Here is a 16216-nt window from a genome sequence, read left to right on the forward strand (position 1 = left end):
AAACGGGGCGTAGTTTGTAAGGAGCATCCAGGAGGGCTTCTTAAAACAATATGTAGACAGTCTAACTAGGGAAGGGGCTGTATTGGACCTGGTATTGGGGAATGGCCCCGGCCAGGTGGTAGAAGTTTCAGTCGGGGAGCATTTCTGTAGGGGAGCATTTCGGTAACAATGACCACAATTCAGTGCGTTTTCAGTAAGTTTCTGGACAAGGATAAGAGTGGTCCTAAGGTGAATGTGCTAAATTGGGGGGAAGGCTAATTATAACAATATTAGGCGGGAACTGAAGAACCTAAATTGGGGGCAGATGTTTGAGGGTAAATCAACATCTGACACGTGGGAGGCTTTCAAATGTCAGTTGAAAGGGATTCAGAACCGTCATATACCTGTGAGGAAGAAGGATAAATACGGCAAATTTCGGGAACTTTGGATAACAAGAGATTTTGTAGACCTCGTCAAAAAGAAAAAGGAGGCATTTGTCAGGGCTAGAAGGCTGGGAACAGATGAAGCCTGTGTGGAATATGAGGGAAGTAGGAAGGAACTTAAGCAAGGGGTCAGGAGGGCTAGAAGAGGTCATGAAAAATCATTGGCAAATAAGGTTAAGGAAAATCCCAAGGCTTTTTACACGTACATAAAAAGCAAGAGGGTAGCCAGGGAAAGGGTTGGCAAGGATAGGCAAGGGAATCTATGTGTGGAGCCAGAGGAAATGGGCGAGGTACTAAATGAATACTTTGCATCAGTATTCACCAAAGAGAAGGAATTGTTGGATGTTGAGTCTGGAGAAGGGTGTGTAGATAGCCTGGGTCACATTGAGATCCAAATGACGAGGTGTTGGGCGTCTTGAAAAATATTAAAGTAGATAAGTCCCCAGGGCCTGATGGGATCTACCCCAGAATACTGAAGGAGGCTAGAGAGGAAATTGCTGAGACCTTGACAGAAATCTTTGGATCCTCATGGGCTACAGGTGATGTCCCGGAGTGGAGAATAGCCAATGTTGTTCCTTTGTTTAAGAAGGGTAGCAAGGATAATCCAGGGAACTACAGGGCGGTGTGTGCCGTGTGTCAGTGGTAGGGAAATTACTGGAGAGAATTCTTCGAGACAGGATCTACTCCCATTTGGAAGCAAATGGACGTATTAGTGAGAGGCAGCATGGTTTTGTGAAGGGGAGGTCATGTCTCACTAACTTGATGGAGTTTTTCGAAGAGGTCACAAAGATGATTGATGCAGGCAGGGCAGTGGATGTTGTCTATATGGACTTCAGTAAGGCCTTTGACAAGGTCGCTCATGGTAGACTGGTACAAAAGGTGAAGTCACACGGGATCAGGGGTGAGCTGGCAAAGTGGATACAGAACTGGCTAGGTCATAGAAGGCAGAGAGTAGCAATGGAAGGGTGCTTTTCTAATTGGAGGGCTGTGACTAGTGGTGTTCCACATGGATCAGTGCTGGGACCTTTGCTGTTTGTAGTATATATAAATGATTTGGAGGAAAATGTAACTGGTCTGATAAGTAAGTTTGCAGACGACACAAAGATTGGTGGAATTACGGATAGCGATGAGGACTGTCAGAGGATACAGCAGGATTTAGATCGTTTGGAGACTTGGGCGGAGAGATGGCAGATCGAGTTTAATCAGGACAAATGTGAGGTCATGCATTTTGGAAGGTCTAATGCAGGTAGGGAATATACAGTGAATGGTAGAACCCTCAAGAGTATTGACAGTCCGAGAGATCAAGGTGTACAGGTACACAGGTCACTGAAAGGGGCAACACAGGTGGAGAAGGTAGCCAAGAAGGCATACGGCATGCTTGCCTTCATTGGCCGGGGCATTGAGTATAAGAATTGGCAAGTCATGTTGCAGCTGTATAGAATCTTAGTTAGGCCACACTTGGAGTATAGTGTTCATTTCTGGTTGCCACACTACCAGAAGGATGTGGAGGCTTTAGAGAAGGTGCAGAAGAGATTTACCAGGATGTTGCCTGGTATGGAGGGCATTAGCCATGAGGAGAGGTTGAATAAACTCGGTTTGTTCTCACTGGAACGACGGAGGTTGAGGGGCGACCTGATAGTGATCTACAAAATTATGAGGGGCATAGACAGAGTGGCTAGTCAGAGGCTTTTCCCCAGGGTAGAGGGGTCAATTACTAGGGGGCATAGGTTTAAAGTGCGAGGGGCAAGGCTTAGAGGAGATGTACGAGGCAAGTTTTTTACACAGAGGGTAGTGGGTGCCTGGAACCTGCTGCCGGAGGAGGTGGTGGAAGCAGGGACGATAGTGACATTTAAGGGGCATCTTGACAAATACATGAATAGGATGGGAATAGAGGGATACAGACCCAGGAAGTGTAGAAGATTTTAGTTTAGTCGGGCAGCATGGTCGGCACGGGCTTGGAGGCCCGAAGGGCCTGTTCCTGTGCTGTACTTTTCTTTGTGCTCTGTTCTTTGTTCTTGTTCACTTTCATTGACTGGTGTACAAGGGCACCCAGATCCCATTATACATCCAACAATTAACTGCTGGGAGAAAACGGTTCTCTGTATTTCTCTCAGATTGTTTGATATCTGGATTGATTCACTCATTTGATCGTATTGGGCAGTAAGATTTAGAATTATGTGCACCTCTTCACCACCCCACCCTCTGCTATTGCTTCCCTGCTCCTCTCCCATTCAGCCTGATACGATTTTTCTCACTATTGTCCCTCTTCTTACCCCAGTTAAGCCTGTTCTAATCTTCATCAACCAAGTTAATCCAGAACATCTTCCCTCATCTCCCTTTTGTTCAAGCAGACACGCTTTTTGCCTTCCACTCATCATGTGACTCTGGTCCCTGCTCTGAAATTCTGCCTCAGCTAACAAAGGCAAGTATACCATACAAAAACAAAAAGAAAGCAAACAGGAACACGATAATCAAAACCCGCCTCCCACTCCCAGCTCCCCTATCTCTTTTTTAAAAAAAACCCTCATATGGCTTCATTTGGAGAGCCTTCTAAGATGTTGTCCCTCCTTACAGCCATAATTGATTCCCTGATCAAATTGTGACAATGCCTCCTCTTTTACCTCCTCCCTGGTCTTGCCTGAGGATCCGATATCCCGGAATATTGAGCTGACAATCATGCACCTCTCTTGACCACTTCTCAGTGACAGCAATGACATCATACCCCCATGTTTTAATTTGTTCCCACAAATCACCTGCATTGTTTGTCAGACTCCCTGCAGTAAAATAAATACCATCCAATCTTGCCAAACTCCCTCATGACTTAGAATCATAAAATGCCTACAGTGCAGAAGGAGGCCATTCGGCCCATCGAGTCTGTACCTGCCCTCCGAAAGAGTGCCCCACCCAGGCCCAATCCCCTGCTTTATCCCCGTAACCCCACCTAACCGTTGAACACTGAACAGCAATGTAGCATGACAAATCCTCCTAACCTGCACATCTTCGGGCTGTGGGAGGAAATCGAGCACCTGGAGGAAATCTACGTAGACACGGGGGAAAAAGTGCAAACTCCATACTGACAGTCACCCAAGGTCAGAATTGAACCCGGGTCTCTGGCGCTGTGTGGAAGCAGTGCTACTACTGTGCCACCATGCTGCCTGTAACTGGCCTATAACTTATATGCCTTCCTGACTCACTTGCTGTCTCTTCTAATTATCTAGTTTTTGTTGAATTGAAAACATTTCAGCCAGGATTACTGGCGAGAGTTAAAATAGTTCACCCCTATTGGATGCATACACAGCTGCTAATCTGAGTTTGCCTGTGTCTTGCGTAGTCAGTTCTCAGATACAAAGAAGGCTAATGTTGTCCACAATTACATAATGCAAAGTTTTGATTTTAGGAGTGAAGGACTTAGGGAAGAAAGCTGGAAAAGAATGAACATTTTTGACCGACTGAAACACTAAACGTTTTTGCCTTAAAAATGATCTGAAGTCTGCAGGAGGCAACTCCACCTATTATGCCAGTGCTGGTTTGTTGAAAAGTCAGCTGATTAATCGTATCTCCCTGCTTTTCTCCAGAGTCCTGCAAGCTTTTTCCCTTCAAGAATTTATCCAGTTCCCTTAAGTGTGTCCCCTTTGGAAATGTTGTGGCTTTTAGCAGAGGACTAAATTTATGTTTCAATTTTGTGAATTAGTCTTTATTGTATAGAATTACCAGTTTCAGAAAATATATTCTTTAAAGAATGATCTGCAGTGGCTTTAGACACTTCTTTTACTTCTGCGGCTTTACTTTGAATCTCACCCAAGTTAGTGGGATACAAATCATTTCTTGCTGTTAAGTTTTGGAAATCTCAAAGGTTCCTGTTAGGTAAAAGTTCATAAGCATACAATTGTCCAGAATTTGGCATTGGATTGACGATTTTCACTTGCAGAAGTCAGTTTGAGAAAATATTGTTGGAATTTGTGAAAAACACATGCTGGTGCACAGGAGGAATGCCTTTTTACTGAGTTGGGTTCTGAGGAAGGGCTTTATCTTTTGTCCAGGCATAAAATGTCTGGAAAGAGCTTCATGCTGCCAGTATGTGCCAAAAATAGAAAATGTCCCATTCTCCAAAATGGGCATCTCTGATCTTGAGAATCGCACAACAGGCAAAAGGTTGTACAAAAATGCTTGTAACCATTTAACCATTGACACTGAAATGGTGCAGCCGACTTGGTTGTCCACAGACTACTACTTTTGCAAGATTAGCAAAGTTTACATGAATTTTGTTTTCATATACCTAATTTTGGAGTCCGTGTGTGCTGTTGATTATTTGCTCTACTGAGGAACTGAGTGCATACTGTGGAGTTTGGTGTGGGGGTGGGGGGGGGGGGGGAATCGTTTCCATTTCTTTTTATACCTTTCACAACCGTTAGGAGTTGGTTCTCACTCTACTTCAAGCAAAGGAGGTAACTTCCACTGAGTATCTGGCAAGTGGTTGAGGTCGGTTCCTGTCCTAAGGTTTAAATTAGTACACAAACTGGTGGTAAAGTTAATAAAATATATTTAAAAAACATAAATAAGTGAATAATATAATTAAGTAATTCATTTAAAAAAGCATTTCAAGATGGTAGGACAGGTGATGTGTTAAGGCTGCAGCATGTTCCAGAGCTCATGGATGCTGTGTGAACCAGGAAGACACGGGGGCTTTGCTCAATCACTGAGCTGCAGACAATGCAACACATCAGTGAGGGGGAATGTTACCTGGATGCTCCACCATTCATAAGATCTTGGTTCATCTGATTGGCTGGTTAAAAGGGGCAAGTTTAGCACAGTGGGCTAAACAGCTGGCTTGTAATGCAGAACAAGGCTAGCAGCATGGGTTCAATTCCCGTACCGGCCTCCCCGAACAGGCGCCGGGATGTGGCCACTAGGGGCTTTTCACAGTAACTTCGTTGAAGTCTACTTGTGACAATAAGCGATTATTATTGTGACTTTAACTCTACTTTATTGCCTCCCCTTAAGCTTCCATTCCATAGTCAATCAAGAATTTATCTAATACAGCCTTAAAAATATTCAATGAACCTGCCTCCACTGCCCTCTGGGGAGAGAATTCTGGAAACCAACCACACTGAGGAAAATGTTTTCTTTGTCTCCATCTTAAATGGGTAACCCCTTATTTTTAAAACTCTTGTCCCCATTTCCAGTCTCTTCCACCAGAGGGGGAGGGGAGAACACCTTCCCAACATCCACCCAGTCAAGTCTGCTCAGGATCTTCTATATTTCAATGCGATCACCTCTCATTCTTCTAAACTCAAATAGATACAGGCCCAACCTGTCCAACCTTTTTCCTCAAAAGAGAATCTCTTCATCCCATAAATCAGTTGAATGAACTTTGTCTGAACTTCTTCGAATGATATTATCTCCTTTCTCAAGTATGCACACCAGAATTGTACACTGTGGTCTTCCCAACTCCCTACACGATTGTAGCAAAACTTACCTACTTTCATATTCCATTACTCTTGCAATAAATGTCAACTTGCCATTTGCCTACCTAATCATTCGCTGTAACTGTATACATGTATCAGGGCATCCAGATCCCACTGAGTTTTGCAATATTTCTCCATTTAAATAATATGCTGTTTTGCGTTACATTGCCCCCCATTATATTCCCATCTGTCAATTATTTGCCCACTAACGTAACCTGTCTACATCCCCTTGTAGATTCTTTGTCCTCACAATTTACTTTCCGCCCTCTTTGTGTCATTCGCAAATCTAGCAAACATATGTTTAGCCCATGTCTTCATCCAAGAATTTATATCTCTGGCCCAACAAACCAATTTTGAAGCAGTGCTGTCAGTTATGTACATAGATTCTACGGTCTTCTGATTAGGTCACTGGTCAGGGACAGCAAGATGTGACTGTGCGTAAGGCAGGTAAGGGGAGCCAGAAGGCAGGAGTGTCGGCTTCTGCAACTGTCCAAAAGACTTGGGCTTCTCTCCGCTTGTTTGGATGAAAGTGTGGCTGCAGGGTGGATGAGCAAACTGACCATGGCACTTTGGTAGTGGAAGCAATTTAAATGGGTGAAGCAAAAAGGGATTTAGCAGTTGTAGGGGCAATGAGGGGGTTTGTCATTGTGTAAAGAACGTGACTCCAGGTAGCTGTGTTGCATGCTCAGTGCCAGGGTTCAGGACATCTGCTCAGAGTTGGAGAGGAACTTGCAATGGGAGGGATCCAGTTGGCGTGGTCCATATATGTCCCAACGACATAGGTAGAACTAGGAAAGAAGATCTGCACACAGAGTATGAGGAGCTAGAAACTAAATTAAGAAGCAGAACCTCCAAGGTTATTATTATGTATCAGAGTAACGGCATTGGCTGGAGTAATGTCACATGATACGCAATTACGTTATCGGAGTGTTTCGCGGGCTTTTGTAGAGTTCACCATTGTACCTGTTTGAGTAGCACCTTGGAAATGAATCCCTTGCTCATGTTATACGAACTCAACGTGTGTCACCTGTGATTCTTTCTTTTTGCGGCTATAACATAGAATATAACAGGGCAGCACAGTGGCGCAGTGGGTTCGCCCTGCAGCCTCACGGCGCCGAGGTCGCAGGTTCGATCCCGGCTCTGGGTCACTGTCTGTGTGGAGTTTGCACATTCTCCGTGTTTACGTGGGTTTTGCCCCCACAACCCAAAGATGTGCAGGCTAGGTGGATTGGCCACAATAAATTGCCCCTTAATTGGAAAAAATGAATTGTGATCTCTAAATTTATATTTTTAAAAATTTCAAAAACATAGAATATAACAGTTATAATCTCTGGATTATTGCCTGAACCACGTGCAAATTGGCATAGGGTATGTGATATTAGAGAGAAGAATATGTGGCTCAAAGGCTGGTGTGACAAAAGTGAGTTCAGGCTATGGGGCACTAGTACCATAACTGGGGAAAGTGGGGTCAGTGCTGTTGGGACAGTCTACACCTGAACCATCCTGGACCAGTGTTCTTGTGAACTGCACAACTAGATAAGCAGAGAGAGTTTTAAACTAATAGTGCGGGCAAGGGATCAAATGTGGGCAGAGGCAGTATATCAAAGAGTAGAGAGAAGGGTATTAATATGGGAAATGATAAACAGACTGTGACAGGAAGGGACAGAGAATGCAAGCCTAAGAGTAATTCAACAAATAAGGTTAAAGCTAAAAAAAATAATAAAAGAACAAAACATGAGGCTCTGTATCTGAATGCAGGAGCATTCAAAACAAAATATATGAACTGATGTACAAATAGAGATTAATAAATACAATCTAACATCCATTACAAAGATGTGGCTGCAGAATCGCAAAGGTTTGCACCTCCATATTAGGAGAAATAAGCATTAAAAGATTCTGGACATTAAAGATGACATCAGCACAATGAGCCAAGTTCAAGAAGCCAGGATTATAGAAGCATTTAAGATTGAGATGAGGAATGATAAAGGCTAGAAATTGATTGTTGGAGTGGTGTACAGGCCCCCTAGCAATAAACACACACACAGGAATTAGTAGTACTTGCCAGAAAGATACGGCGATTACAATCACCAGGAAAATAGTAACTAGGTAAATTGCAGGTTGATAAGTCCCAAGGTCCTGATGGATTTCATCATGGGGTTTTAAAAGAAGTAGCTAGTGAGATAGTTGTTGCGTTGGTTTTATTTTTCCAAAATTCACAAGATTTGGGGAAGGTTCTATTAGATTGGAAAGCAGCTGATGGAGCTTCTTTATTCAAAAAGCAAGGGATATAGAAAGTGGGAAATTATAGGCCAGTTAGCTTAACAACCTGTTACAGGGAAGGGTCGGCACACCATCGTGGGCCAAAGGGCCTGTACTGTGCTGTACTTTCTATGTCCTATGTTCTATTATCAAAGACGTTAGAGACGTAAAGGACATTTAGATAAATTGAAGGTATTTGGGCAGTCAAGTTGATTTTGTGAAAGGAAAATTTGATAAAATGTTTCATCAAAGGTATTGCATAAAATGATAGCTCACGGTGAAGGGGATAACATACTGGCATGGATTGAATATTGATTAGCTAACAAGAAACAGTAGGCATAAATGGATCACTTTTTGTTTGTCAATATGTGACAAATAGTGTGCCACAGGGATCAGTGCTGGGGCCTCAACTCTTCACAATTGATATAAAGGATTTGGATGAATGGAGCGATGATATGATTGCTAAATTTGCTGATGACACAATGATAGGTAGTAAATTAAGTTTTGAAGACCATTTAAGGCTACAAAAGGACATGGATAGGTTAAACGGGTGGGCAAAGGCCTGGCAAATGGAGTATATTGTAGGAAAATGTGAGGTTGTCCGTTTTGGCAGGAAGAATAAAAAAGAAGCATATTATCTAAATGGTGAGAGATTGCGGAACTCTGAGATGCAGAGGGATCTAGGAGGACAAGTGCATTAATCACAGAACGTTAGTATGCAGGTGCAGCTAGTGATTAAGAAAGCTAAAAGAATGTAATTGTTTATGTGAGGGGAATTGAATACATGAGTAAGGATATTATTGTTCAGTTATACAGGGCATTGGTGATACCACATCAGGAGTACAGTGCACAGTATTAGTCTCTTTATTTAAGGGACAATGTAAATGCATTGGAAGAAGCTCCGAGAAGGTTTACAGAATTAATCCCTGGAATGGGTGAGTGGTCTTATTGGGAAAGACTCTACTTGAGAGTACCTTGTACAGTTTTGACCTCTTTATTTAAGGAAGGATAGACTTGCATTGAAAGCAGTTAAGAGGAGATTCACACAGCTGATTTCTGGCATGAAGGGATTGTCTTATGAGTAAAGTTTGAGAAAGGTGAACCTATACTCATTGGAGTTTGGAAGATTGAGAGGTCATCGTGGAAGCATAGAATCCTACAATACAGAAGGAGGCAATTTGGCTCATCACGTGCACCGACCGTCTGAAAGAGCAGTTTACCTAGGCTCACTCACCCGCCCTTCCCTGTAATCTCCTAATTTGCACCTCTTTGGACACGAAGGGGCAATTTTAACATGGTCAATCCACCTAACGTGCATATCTTTGGACTTTGGGAGGAAACTGGTGCACCTGGAGGAAACCGACTCCGATACTGGGAGGACGTGCAAACTCTACGCAGATAATCACCCAAGGCTGGAATCAAATCCTTGGCACTGTGAGGCAGCTGTGAACCACTCTGCCACTAATATCTTATTGAAACGTAAAAGATTCTAAGGGGGCTTGACGGGGTAGATGCTGGGAGGATGTTTCCCCTCACAGGAAATCTAGAATTAGGGGCACAGTTTTGAAATAGGTGGACTCCCACGTAAGATGCAGATGAGGAGGAATTTTCTGAGGAATTCTCTTCTGCAGACCGTAGTGGAAGCTGGCTCATTGAATATATTCAAGGTTGAGTTGGACAGATTTTTGGATTGAAGAGGGAGTTGAGGGTTATGGGAGACGGGAAGGAAAGTGGAATTAAGGCCACAATCAGATCAGCCATGATCTTACGGAATGTTGGAACAGGCTTGAGGTACTAAATGGCCTAGTTTTGTTCCTGCTTCTTCTGTTATGTTCTTCAACAATGTCTGTAGGCAGTTTGTTAAATGTTAAATGATATATATTTATTATGAATTTGTGTTTTGATGTTCCAAAGACCATTGCAGTAATTTCTGTTGTCGTGCTATATGTATGCAGTCTGGGAACCATTTAGACAGTTTTCAATGTACAGCTGTTGAATAACCTTTAATATTGGCTGGGGTGTCATAGCATCAATTATATGCATCTTTTGCTTCTAAAATAGTTGTTGTAGTAGTGATAAGAGCTTGTCATTTTGCTGTGGTGCAAAGAAAAATAACCATACTGTCACATGTAGAACTAACTTGTGGGGCAGAGTGAGGCAAAACATAGGAGGTAGCTGGAGTTAATTGCATTACTTTAGTGTTATATTGCATTTACTTTGAAAGTGCTAAGACATCCCATATGGAGATTCTTGGCAGTTTATAAACCAAAGTGGAGAAAAATGAAATATTTGTGAGGGTTCAGTTGCTCCTGTCATGTGAGAGTACCTTTAAGAAATGGGTGTTTATAAATGGGTGCGCATATAAATATCTGTAGTGAGAATACCTTTAAGAAATGGGTGTTTATTATTGCAGTGATGTCAGAGTGGGTGGAGCTGGGCTGCCTGTCAGCATTTTACTTTTGTTTTAGGCTGTTTGCTGCAGGGTGTGTTTTAGTTTTGTTTTCAGTGTTGGAGCTGAAGCCAGACCAAGCAGGTGTACTGCTGTTCTCTCTGCCATCAAAAGACTATCTCTTGATCATTTGGTGAATTCAGAATTATAAATGTTCTCAGTAGTGAATGTAAACCTAATGTACTTCTGTTGAAAGGTGTTTCTTCTGTCTTCTGGATGTTGTTTGGGAAGTTATTAAGCATTACTTAGTGTTGTATTCTTTGGGGGTTGTATTTGAATTAATGGTTGCTAAGATGTTCACTATGTTTCAAAAAGGTTAACTTTAATTCATAGAATAAACATAGTTTTGCTTGAAAAATTAATTTTCCATTTCTGCTGGACCACACTTGCGGAGTGGGCCGTGTGCTCCCCATATCGCAATCTATAAAAAGTTGTGGGTCAGGTGAACTCCATGATACACATTGGGGTTCTCTAAACCCTGGCCCATAACACTCCCTTTGATTCACTCAATGCATTTAAAATTTGGTGGCCGCGGAAGAGTGTTGTGTATGTGTAATGATGAGTGAATGGATACGGATCGACCAGTTTAATAAGCAGCTGAAATCATTGACTGCAGCCGTAGTAATTCATAATGTTGATTTATTCCGTTAGATGCTGTGTTTTTCAACAAAAAAAAATCCAGTGTTGCTGATCTGTGAATAATCTTTTGGAATCTTTCTAAATAAAGACTGGCAAACCTGAACATTAAATGCAAATTTTGTGTGCGAAATAAAATATTGGGAAGCTTTTTTTCAAATGAATACCAGGGTAAAGATGGTCTCTTAACATTGGCCAAATAATATGCTGCTTTATTTTTCCACTTGGAATAGCTTGCGCAAATGCAGAGCAATCAAAGACCATTCACGAAGAATGAACTGTTATATTCTATGAAGTAATAAATTGGAAGAAATTCATGTAAATTTTAAGACTAGCTCATTGATGTTCTACATTTGTTGCTTCTGGTGTAAAATAGTGCTTGTGAGATAATTTGATAGCATGTTTTCTTTTTTTTTTTTGAAAACCATCCATGGTGGGTAAATGCAGTTTTTAAAAAATGTGTTCATGAGACATGGGCGTCACAAGCTGTGCCAACATTTATTGCTCATCCCTAATTTCCCTTGAGGGGCAGTTAAGAGTCAGCTACATTGCTGTGGGTCTGGAGTCACGTATAGGCCAGACCAGGTAAGGACGGCAGATTTCCTTCCCTAAAGGACAGTAGTGAACCAGATGGGTTTTCATGGCAATCGACGTTAGTTTCATGATCATCCCCAGATTTTTATTTAATTAAACTTCACCATCTGCAGTGTCGAGATTTGAACCTGAATCCCTAGAGCAGTACTGTGTGTGCCTGAATTACTAATGCAGTGACAATATACTACGTCACCACCTCCCACTCTTTGTATTCCTACTTGACCCTGCAAGTACTAGTACAGTATGTCCCTTTGCTCTTGCCTTGAATGATTTTGTTTGCATGTTACTGTGATGAAATAAATTTGAGTTATTATGTGCTGTAGTATAGGATTAGTTGATTTCTTAATGTTTGGTAAATTATATTCACATTTACCACACCCAACATTGATCATTGAGCATTTTATGTCCTTTCCTTTTTTGGAAAGGTGTAGCCTGCAATATAATAATTTTTTTTCAAGCAATGCAGATTTCTTAATGTGACTTTGAAAATCATGTGCATCTTAAACAACTTGCATTGTGCACTTTTGACTTTCGATCAAAAGTAGCATACCTGGAGTAATTTAAATACAGTACGTTGTTTTCGTCTCCTTAATGAAATGATTTATAGAGAGAGTTCTGATAATTGTATGTAACGTCTCAGTTATGGCATACAAATGAACACTAATTGCAGAGTCTTGACTACAAGAAGAACACACAAACTTTAGGAACAGGTAAAGATCATTTGTCTGTGAAAATTGGCCTTCTGAGGACTGGATCATCATTCTATTTTTCTAATTTTCTGATTATCTAAAGGGGCCAGATTGGTGCAGTGAGTTGTTCTGGCTCTTAATACACAGGATTCTATGATATTTCCTGTGTTGGGCTAGTTTTACTCCAGAACCCCATCAGTTAACCCCCGAGTGTGATACAAGAAAGGAATGGGGGGAAAACTGTCAAAGTGGTGTGGAGAGAATCCCAAACAAAGGTGGAAAACAGGAGGGAATTGAATATGGTCAGTGAGAGCAAGTGCTGGAAATGGTGGGGCATGTGGACTGTCTCCACCCCTCCATCTCACCCCCACACCCCGACAAGCTAACAAGAATTTGTGATATTTCGCTCTGGTTGCAGTATATTCTGGTTTAAAAAGCTTGTGCTGTTTACAATTTATTTATAAGCACTGTGACATTTTATTCTCTTATGATTGATTGTCTTGTGTTTTTCAAGGATTTTGCTGCTGTTTAATTACAAAATAACTTGAGCTTAATTCATAACTCTTGACTGGTTTCCATGTTGTACCTACAACTGTGTCTCAAGTGACTAGTCATTTTTTCAGTAGAGTGCAGGTAAAAACTGTAAGTGGATGTTTGGTGTTGTGAAGAAGCTATTTGGCCCTCAACTTGGTGATTGAAATTCTATTTGCATTTGTGAAAGAAATGGAATGTTTTATTGTCCTGCTAAGTCAACCCCTCAAGTTCTTCACCCTGCAGATGTTCAGTTATATTTCCATCTGCTGCAACCTTTGCAAAGGCAAGAATCATAGTATTAACTCCTTGTTTCTGTATCCTTGTCTTCGATAGCTGAATTGTATTTAACAATATGTATTTATATATCCAGTTATTGTAAATATAAAATAAACTTTTTAGGAAAACAAAGGTAGTTTAAAAAAATATATTTTTTTCAATTTTTTTTTTGTTTATAACATGCAAGATATTCAAATCATTCCAACAAATTTGTCATTATTACAGATAAAATAGCCCCAATACCAGCCCTGTACTGACTAACCCTCCCAGCCCCTTGCATCCACATCCCTAAAGAAAGCCCTACCAAACTGCCCGCCACCCCCCATTCCTCTTTAACAGTTGATGGTAACCAGCTCCTTTAAAAAGGTAATGAAAGATCGCCACCTTGAGTAAAACCCCTCCACCGATCCCCTCATTGTGTACGTTATCTTCTCCAGGTGCAGAAAATCCATCAAGCCCCCTAACCAAGTCGAAGCCTTCGGCGGCGTCGGGGACCTTCACCCAAGAAGACTGGCCTCCTGACTATTAGAGAGGCAAAAGCCAAGACATCTGCCACCTTCCCCTCCTGAAGCACCGGCAAGACAGAAACTCCAAAGATGGCTGCCATCAGGCATGGCTCCACCTCAACCCCCAGAATCCCTGATGCTGTTTCAAAACCCCACCGCCTCGAGGCAAACTTCTTCTCGTGTTCCCCCACCACCTCCTCCATCTTCTGGAATGCCTGACCCTGGGCTGCCAACCGTGGTCGACCACCGCCTTGATCGAATCCACCACCCGGGCCAGGTCCTCCAGACTCTCCTTACATTGCTGGGTGAACTTCTCGTTCAGGAAGCTCATCAGCTGGTACATCGACTACTGAGCCGGCAGGTCCGCTCCCTGCCCCTCCGCCATCTCCACGTGTGTCGCAAGTGCCGCATCAACTCTAACCGACTGGATCCCTCTTTTCCGACCGCTTCTGGCCCTCCTGCTGCATACAGCAGTGGGTCAATCTCTTCCAGGGTCACTCTCCTGCACCTTTTTGCTTCCTCTCATCCACCTATTAATTGGAGGAAAGGTCCTGAAAAAGCGCCGCGAGTGGGAGTCACAAAATGTGAGACCACTCACTCCATGGCCACCACCGGAAGTCCCCACTCTAACCCTCTCCACTTACTAGATGGTCTAAGCGAATAAGCTTGATTGCCAAAGCAAATAGCATCGGGGATAATAGGCACCCCTGCCTCGTAGTTCTGTTGAATTGTAAGTACCCTGTGCTCAGTGCATTGGTAAGGTTACTCGCAGTGGGAGCCCTATACAAAAGGATATAAAATTCAGCCTAAAACAAAATCACTCCATAACCTCAAAAAGGTACCCGATCAAAAGCCTTGTCTGCGTCCATCAAGGTGGTCACCTCTGGCTCGACCACCGAGGAGCGTGATAATAATCTTTATCAGTGTCACATGTAGGTTTACATTAACACTGCAATGAAGTTACTGAGAAAATTCCCCAGTCGCCACGTTCCGGCACCTGTTCGGGTACATAGAGGGAGAATTCAGAATGTCTAATTCACCTAACAAGCATATCTTTCGGGGCTTGTGGGAGGAAAACGGAGCACCCGGAGGAACCCCATGCAGACACGGAGAATGTGCAGACTCCACACACAGTGTTACCCAAGCCGGGAATAGAACCTGGGTCCCTGGCGCTGTGAAGCAACAGTGCTAACCATTCAAGAGTCTCCTCGTGTTGGCTGGCAGTTGCATTGAAACATGCTTAAAAAATAGAAGCGGGGGAGGCTATTTGGCCTCTCGAGCCTGCTCCACCATTCATTATGATATGATCATCAAGTTAAATACCCTGATCCTGCCTTCGCCCCCCCCCATATCCCTTGAGCCCTAAGAGCTAATTATACAACATTTTGACCTCAACTAGTTTCTGTGGTATGAATTCCACAGATTCACCACTCTTTGGGTGGAGAAATTTCTCCTCACCTCAGTCATAAAAGGTTTACTCCTTATCCTCAAACTGCCATCCCTTAATAAACCCCATATGTTCCTCCAAAACCACCACCAGCAGACAAAGCGCCAAACTAGTTGCCAGCAGTTTTGCATTCAATATTTAACAGAAATATGTCGGTATGATCGACAGTCCGTTGGATCCTTGTCGCTTTTCAAGATCAAGGAGATTGGTGCTTAGATTAACACTGCAATGACGTTGCCATGAAAAACGCCTAGTCGCCACATTCTGGCGCATGTTCGGGGACACCGGGAGAATTCAATGTCCAAACCCTATGCTGCTCTTGCTCATGTATTTACTTTGATTTGCCCCTTGTTCCGCACTGTAACCAATCACTGTTTGTCGATGTACCATTTCTCAATGTTCTCTGTTGATGATTCTTTTGTTGTCTATGTACGTACTGTGTACATTCCCTCGGCCGAAGAAAAATACTTTCACTGTACTTCGGTACGTGTGACAATAAATCAAATCAAACCTAATAGGACGTCTTTCGAAACTTGTAGGAGGAAACCGGAGCACGTGCAGACAATGACCCAAGCCGTGAATCGAGCCTGGGACCTTGGCGCTATGAAGCCAAAGTGCTAACCACCGTGCTACCGTGCTGCCCATACTCACCTAGACAAAGAATCATTGAACATCTCCAACATAAGCTGAACTAGCAGCCCAGCAAACTATTTATAAAACTCAACAGGGTATCCATGCAGACCTTACCCATTTGCATTCGACGACAGCTCAAGATCTCCTCTTGTCCAATTAGCAGCTTCAACTCCTGCCTTCTGTCCCATTCCACCTCCAGGAAGGTCAACGCATCTAAAAATTGTACCATTCTCTATTCCTCCAGAGGGGGAGGCTCAGACTGATGTAGCACACAGAATAAAGTCTCAAATACCTTATTTACCTCCT

General features: G+C 42.7%; 1 protein-coding gene across 2 annotated transcripts in view; it reads left to right on the plus strand.

Moving 5' to 3' along the window:
* Window positions 1-16216, plus strand: part of man1a1 (mannosidase, alpha, class 1A, member 1) — a 591384-nt gene that overhangs the window by 83148 nt on the left and 492020 nt on the right. The gene's annotated exons all lie outside the window — the stretch shown is intronic.

This window comes from Scyliorhinus torazame, chromosome 4 (assembly GCF_047496885.1).
Source record: "Scyliorhinus torazame isolate Kashiwa2021f chromosome 4, sScyTor2.1, whole genome shotgun sequence".
NCBI lineage: Eukaryota > Metazoa > Chordata > Chondrichthyes > Carcharhiniformes > Scyliorhinidae > Scyliorhinus > Scyliorhinus torazame.